General features: G+C 42.4%; 1 pseudogene; it reads right to left on the bottom strand.

Moving 5' to 3' along the window:
- Nucleotides 1-4280: 4280 nt before the first annotated feature.
- On the bottom strand, nt 4281-5856 carry LOC134376061 (very-long-chain (3R)-3-hydroxyacyl-CoA dehydratase 3-like; annotated as a pseudogene).
- Nucleotides 5857-7120: the final 1264 nt, after the last annotated feature.

Raw genomic sequence — 7120 nt, 5'->3', positions numbered from 1 at the left:
GCTCCCAGCATCCCTGTGTTTTGTACAATCTGTGTGTAATGATGCACTTGTCAGTTAGAAACAGTGTTTTTAAAAAAGAAAAAGAAACAGAGAAAGGGGATGGGAAGAAGCTAAGAGAGAGAAAAACAGAGGTAATCATGAAATAGGAGAGAGAGAAAAAAAAGACCCAAATGAAACAGAAAGACTCGAGATAATCTTTGACTTCAAAGTACCTCATAAGCCTAATGTTGTTTTAATATTTTGGAATGTTTCTGCTTGCCTATATTTCTATGCATTGTGCTTAGTAACAATTTCGAAAAAAAAATTAAAGGCACTGTGAAAACGAACTCTATAAAGACACATATGCTATAGGTGGAGGTCTTTTGGAAGCACTCTTGGTAAAGCTGTATCAACACTTTGTTTTTAATTTAAAGCATTTTGATTGTAAATATTTTTATAGAAATACACAATCTTTCCCTTTATCAGACAGCCTTAAATAAGTTTGTAACAATCACCAAGAATACAGGATTTTGCCACCAGGATGCAGAATAATCTACCACAAAAATGATCTGCCAGTTACACAAAAAGTCAGTTGAAAGAACATCAGAAATCAATAAAAACAAGTATTGACAGAAGTTACAGACATGCAAAATACCCTTCAGTGCAAAGAATTTTGTAAACATCCGCTGACTTGTGCTAACTAGATGTTTTAAGTCAACAAGTGTCCATCCTGTGTACAGTGACCCAGCATTAACTCACTGGGTCTCCTTTCCCCAGAAACTGTGGAAGTGGAAGAACAGAAAGAAACATTATGCCTTGAATGTTTTACAACAGCATTACTTCTAACACTTATTTCAGTTGGTTTACTGAGAATGCCTTAGGGAGAACTGATGTTTTATAACAGCCAAACATCATGTCTGGATTTTTTTTTAGTTCCCCTTTTTGTGGGTTTCCTGCCAGGAATCCTTGTTAAAGGATTGGCTTGTAGTTTTCTATCCAAAGTTCCTGCTCTGGGAACTAGACAAGGATGCCCACTCTCACCACTCCTATTTAACATAGTGTTGGAAGTACTAGCCAGAGCAATCAGAGAAAAGAAGGAAATAAAAGGCATCCAGATTGGAAAAGATGAAGTCAAACTGTCCCTGTTTGCAGATGACATGATCCTATATATCGAACAGCCTAAAACCTCTACAAAAAAACTCTTGGAATTGATAAATGATTTCAGCACAGTAGCAGGATACAAAATCAACACACAAAAATCAGTAGCATTTCTTTTCTCCAATAGTGAACATGCAGAACCAGAAATCAAGAAAGCCTGCCCATTTACAATAGCCACCAAAAAAATAAAATACTTAGGAATTGAGTTAACCAAGGAGGTGAAAAATCTCTATAATGAGAACTACAAACTACTGCTGAGAGAAATTAGAGAGGATACAAGAAGATGGAAAGATATCCCATGCTCTTGGATTGGAAGAATCAACATAGTGAAAATGTCCATACTACCCAAAGTGATATACAAATTCAATGCAATCCCCATCAAAATTCCAAAGACATTTTTCTCAGAAATGGAAAAAACCATCCAGTCATTTATATGGAACAATAAAAGACCACGCATAGCCAAAGCAATGCTGAGCAAAAACAATAAAGCTGGAGGCATAACACTACCTGACTTTAAGCTATACTACAAAGCTATAATAACCAAAACAGTATGGTACTGGCATAAAAACAGACACACTGACCAATGGAATAGAATAGAGAATCCAGAAATCAACCCACACACTTACTGCCATCTGATCTTTGACAAAGGCACCAAGCCTATTCACTGGGGAAGGGACTGCCTCTTCAGCAAATGGTGCTGGGATAACTGGATATCCATATGCAGGAGAATGAAACTAGATCCATACCTCTCACCGTGTACTAAAATCAACTCAAAATGGATTAAGGATTTAAATATACACCCTGAAACAATAAAACTTCTTAAAGAAAACATAGGAGAAACACTTCAGGAAATAGGACTGGGCACAGACTTCATGAACACGACCCCAAAAGCATGGGCAACCAAAGGAAAAATAAACAAATGGGATTATATCAAACTAAAAAGCTTCTGCACAGCAAAAGAAACAATTCACAGAGTTAAAAGACAACCAACAGAGAGGGAGAAAATATTTGCAAAATATACATCTGACAAAGGATTAATATCCAGAATATATAAGGAACTCAAACAACTTTACAAGGAGAAAACAAGCAACCCAATTAAAAAATGGGCAAAAGAGCTAAGTAGGCATTTCTCTAAGGAAGATATACAAATGGACAACAGACATATGAAAAAATGCTCAACATCACTCAGCATCCGGGAAATGCAAATCAAAACCACACTGAGATACCATCTAACCCCAGTTAGGATGGCTAAAATCCAAAAGACTCTGAACGATAAATGCTGGAGAGGTTGCGGAGAAAAAGGAACTCTCATACATTGTTAGTGGGACTGCAAAATGGTGCAGCCTCTATGGAAAATGGTATGGAGGTTCCTCAAACAATTGCAGATAGATCTACCATACGACCCAGCTATCCCACTGTTGGGAATATACCCAGAGGAATGGAAATCATCAAGTCGAAGGTATACCTGTTTCCCAATGTTCATCGCAGCACTCTTTACAATAGCCAAGAGTTGGAACCAGCCCAAATGTCCATCATCAGATGAGTGGATACGGAAAATGTGGTACATCTACACAATGGAATACTACTCAGCTATAAAAACGAATGAAATACTGCCATTTGCAACAACATGGATGGACCTCGAGAGAATTATATTAAGTGAAACAAGTCAGGCACAGAAAGAGAAATACCACATGTTCTCACTTATTGGTGGGAGCTAAAAATTAATATATAAATTCACACACACACACACACACACACACACACACACACAAAACCGGGGGGGGGGGAAGAAGATATAACAACCACAATTACTTGAAGTTGATACGACAAGCAAACAGAAAGGACATTGTTGGGGGGGAGGGGGGGAGGGAGAAGGGAGGGAGGTTTTGGTGATGGGGAGCAATAATCAGCCACAATGTATATCGACAAAATAAAATTTTAAAAAAATAAAATAAAATAAAATAAAAATAAAAAGAACATGAAAACAACAACAACAACAACAACAACAACAAAGTTCCTGCTCTGTTTTCAGGGTTCTACTGCACATACATACGTGAGAAAGCCAATGTAAGAACAGCTGGATAGAAGCAGATGTTTTGAGGTCTATTAAAAAACATACAGAGCCACCACTCTGACACGTACAGAAGTAACAGACTCATCCAGTGCAGGAGAAGAGAGACTGAGATATTTTTCCTATGTTTGTGCACAGCTTAAGACACATTGTTGTAGGTGTGTCTGGCCTTCTGTGGTCTGGCCTCCTCTTCTGTTTGCAGCTGCCGCAGGCTGCATTGCCAGCAGCTGTATTACTGCCAGTTTGGCCCATGTTTATGTTCCTTCCCTCTGACCCTTGTAGCCATTTGAGTTTGGAACTAATAATCTCACTGTTCTGTAAATAATATTTCATCTTTCTTCAGGGTTGAAAATAGTTCTGATTTAGCTATAAATGAAATAATCATAGTGTTTTAAATTTCTGATTGGTTTCTCTCAAATCATTCTGTGCCTCTCCAATGCCCACATTGTAACAGGATTTAGGACAAAAGATGTCAGATGCAGTACATGTTCTCTAGCCGCACTCTGACTCAGACTCAGTTGCTGAGTCTACATGATTGTCAAACACTTAATGCTGCCCCACTAAAGAAGTAGCCTGTTGGGCACAGAATATATTAGGTCCTGCCTTAATTACTTGTACAGCCCCCTACAGAGCAACATAGCCTTGTGTTTTTCTTTCTTTCTTTCTTTCTTTCTTTTTTCCAGAAGCAATAGTTGAAAAGAACCAATCCCAACCATGAGAATGGTCTGCACCTTCTAGGGACAGGGCACTAAAGAACTATCTCTGGCCTGCATGGAACAGACTGATGAGACATGAGAGGGGGATGGGGTGGGGCTGAGCCTTTTGCTGTCACTAACTGAACACACAGGGATGAACTTGTCATCATATATCAAGAATTCATATCACATGAGTACTACACTAAGACACTACAGTAAATTCAGAAATGCTACTTGGGGGAGCATGATCACCCCACTGATAATTTAATTATTTAAGTTTAAAAATAACTTTTCAAAGAGTACTAGAAAATAAAACTGTAAAACTCATAGATTAGGCTCAAACTGGCAAGAAACCATCTAAACCTCTTTTTAGGAGATCATTTCCCTTTGCGTCCACAGTGTTGTTTAAAAAGGTGACAGAAATTTATTATAGTCCAAAAAATAACATCATAAGTATGTGAACAAAACTAAAACAACTAACTTTGATTTGTACTGGACATAGCAAATTCAAAACTGAATCTTCCTGTTTCACTGAATACTGGAATGGACTGGATCACTGAGACAGCTTCTGCCAAACATCTCAGAGGACATTTGGGAATCCACACAGTGTGACAAAGCCATGTGAGCACCCTCCAATCCATTTCAATGCAGGAAACATAGAAGGGGTATCTGAAATTTCAATTGTGCTTCCTATACAACACAAAGAAAACCATAGCTTTGTTTTGCATCACTTCTATGGTGCTAAAGATGATAAAAAAAATACTTATTCCAAGAATTTGGATAGGAGAAGGCATTACCAGTGATTTAATTTTCCAATTGCTGCATTCAGTTTCCACGCCTGCCAGCATCCAGCAGTAATACATCATGTCAGCCAGTGTGGAATGTGTCATAAAAGGACTCTTTTCCCAAGATAACGAACCATGCAGTCACATTGAGGAAGATCCAGAGAATCCCAAGAACTGCACGAGTTTATACACGAACAGATTTTCTTTCTTCAAGCTTCTAAGAGCTTCAGGCAAGCCTTGGTTTTCAAGTCTAAGTTTATTTAGGCATTCCTCTTTCTTGGCCCTGAGCTCCATTTCCACATCAGGCTCGTCCAACCAGTGATCAAAGTCAGGGGCCAAAACCAGTGGGTCCTTCTCTGCTTGGTGAGTCTCTCCCACAAGCGACTCACCTTCTGTACCTTAATGTTTACCCACCTCTGAGTCAGTTTGGTCTAAGAACTCCAGGTGAAATTCCTAGACATTGTCTCCTTTGGCTCCATGTCTCTGAGCTTAGAAATGCAGCACATTTTCAGTGATGCCAGTGGCAGGATTCTGTCCATCGCTCTGCTCTACAAGAAGACAGAGCTCCCAATGTCGGTAAGGCCAGTAGTTATGCAGGTTGGAGCCTGACTCTCCATGGCCACACTGCCTACAGCTTGAGCAGGCTCTGATTGCTGCCCCTCACAGCCTCAGGTAGTGGCTGAAAGCAGGCAGCAAATCCAGCTCCCGACCACTCACAACTGAACAGCCTCCAGACCATGCCAGGCCAGACTTGCACAGTCCCAAGCTTTCCTCTTCTGATTAGTTGATGCCAATCAAGGATTATCCAGTCACATTCAGACTACAAGACTCCCTCTCATCCGATCAGAACGAGTCTTCCAGGAGCCCTTATTTAAATACAAGTCTATAAATGATCTGCTTTTGTCCTCACCTGCCATTTTCTCTTCTCAGAGGTTGGTGGTCTCTGCTGTGCCCCGTTGGTCTCTGCTGTTACAGGAGGGCGTCCAGGGAAGCAGCACAGATGAGCTGCAGAGAGTGACAGCTGCAGGAAGGGAAGCTCTGCAAGTGTGTTGGAGATGCAGGATCTGGTTCTCTGGTATTGGAGAACTTTCTTGGGTCCATGTGCTTCTAGGTCATCCCGAAGACTCAGGACTGGTGAGTCGCTATGTATTTTGGTTATTACCTCCATCTAAGATGTATGACTTGCAAATATTTTCTCCCATTCCTTGCGTTGACTTATTATTTTGTCGATGGCTTCATTTGTTGTATGGAAGACATTCAGTCTCAATTTAGTCACTTTGAGTGCCCAGGCTAAATATTTTATATAAAGTATTAGAATGGGTCATGCAAAGCGTCTGGTGGTTGTAGACCCCTAGATTTTCAATCAGAAAAAATAGTGGAACAGAGTTTCTATATGATACTAAAAAATATTTGTGTTCTGTTAGGTATGATAATGACATATTTATTATTATTATTTTATCTGTTAGAAATAGGTAAGAAAACATCTACAAAGTAAATCATACGGGATGTTTATGAGGGGTCTTCAAAAAGTTCATGAAACTTTTTAATTATTTTACTTCTGTTTTACCATGAACTTTCGGAAGTACCCACACACTTGCTTTGAAATACCGCTGGGATAGAGGAGTTGGTAGCCAGAACTGATGACAAAATAACGAAGTGTCTTGATGGGTGCTTGTCATGGGTTTTATTATATAATTGTCCCTTCTATTGTGTAAAATGTTGGCATTTCTATTTTAATATTTAAATGAAGCACATAAGCATTTTTATAACAGTGCCTCACACACTGCACATCTCCCTGTCCCGTAAGGGTAAAAGGCAAACCCCTCCAGCTACGGGGGCTGGGCCGCAGCAGCCGCAGTTCTGGAGGCCGACGCAGGGGCAGGGGCGCAGTTTCCCGTCACCCCGCTTCCAGGGCGCACGCGTCCCGGAGCGCTCCCAGGCTGCCGCCTCGCTGCAGGGAGGCTTCTCCTTGGCCAGGGGCGGCTGCTCCCTGTCCCGCCACCGGCAGATGGCCAGGGCCGGGTCGGGCCCCCGCAGAGCTTCGTGGAGGCGGCAGAGGGTCCCGAGCTCTCCCCGCCCGAGGAGGGTCCGCTCCTCAAGGGAGAGCTCTGAGGCCCGGAAAGTCAGGCCGCCAGTGCCACCCCCAGACCCCGCGCCCAGGCGCTTTGGTGCCGGGCAGTGGCCGGCGGGGCCCTCACCGCGACCATGGGCTCTGGCGCCAGGCGCTGACAGCCGCCGCTGTCGCCGCTCCGCCGCGCCCTTGCCCGGACTGGGCTCCCGGGTGTCCAGAGGCGCGGGCACTGCCAGGCCTGCAGAGGCGTCTCGGAAGCCTGCAGGTGGGGACCCGGCGTGCGGAGCCGCAGGAGCGATCTCCAGGGCACAGTCCATGCTTCTGGTCTACACGGTTTGCAGAGGTAGGAAGCACGTGTGTA

This window comes from Cynocephalus volans, chromosome 4 (genome assembly GCF_027409185.1).
Source record: "Cynocephalus volans isolate mCynVol1 chromosome 4, mCynVol1.pri, whole genome shotgun sequence".
Classification (NCBI taxonomy): Eukaryota; Metazoa; Chordata; class Mammalia; order Dermoptera; family Cynocephalidae; genus Cynocephalus; species Cynocephalus volans.
The sequence above is the reverse complement of the archived record's forward strand: the minus strand, read 5'-3'. Positions and strand labels throughout refer to the sequence as shown.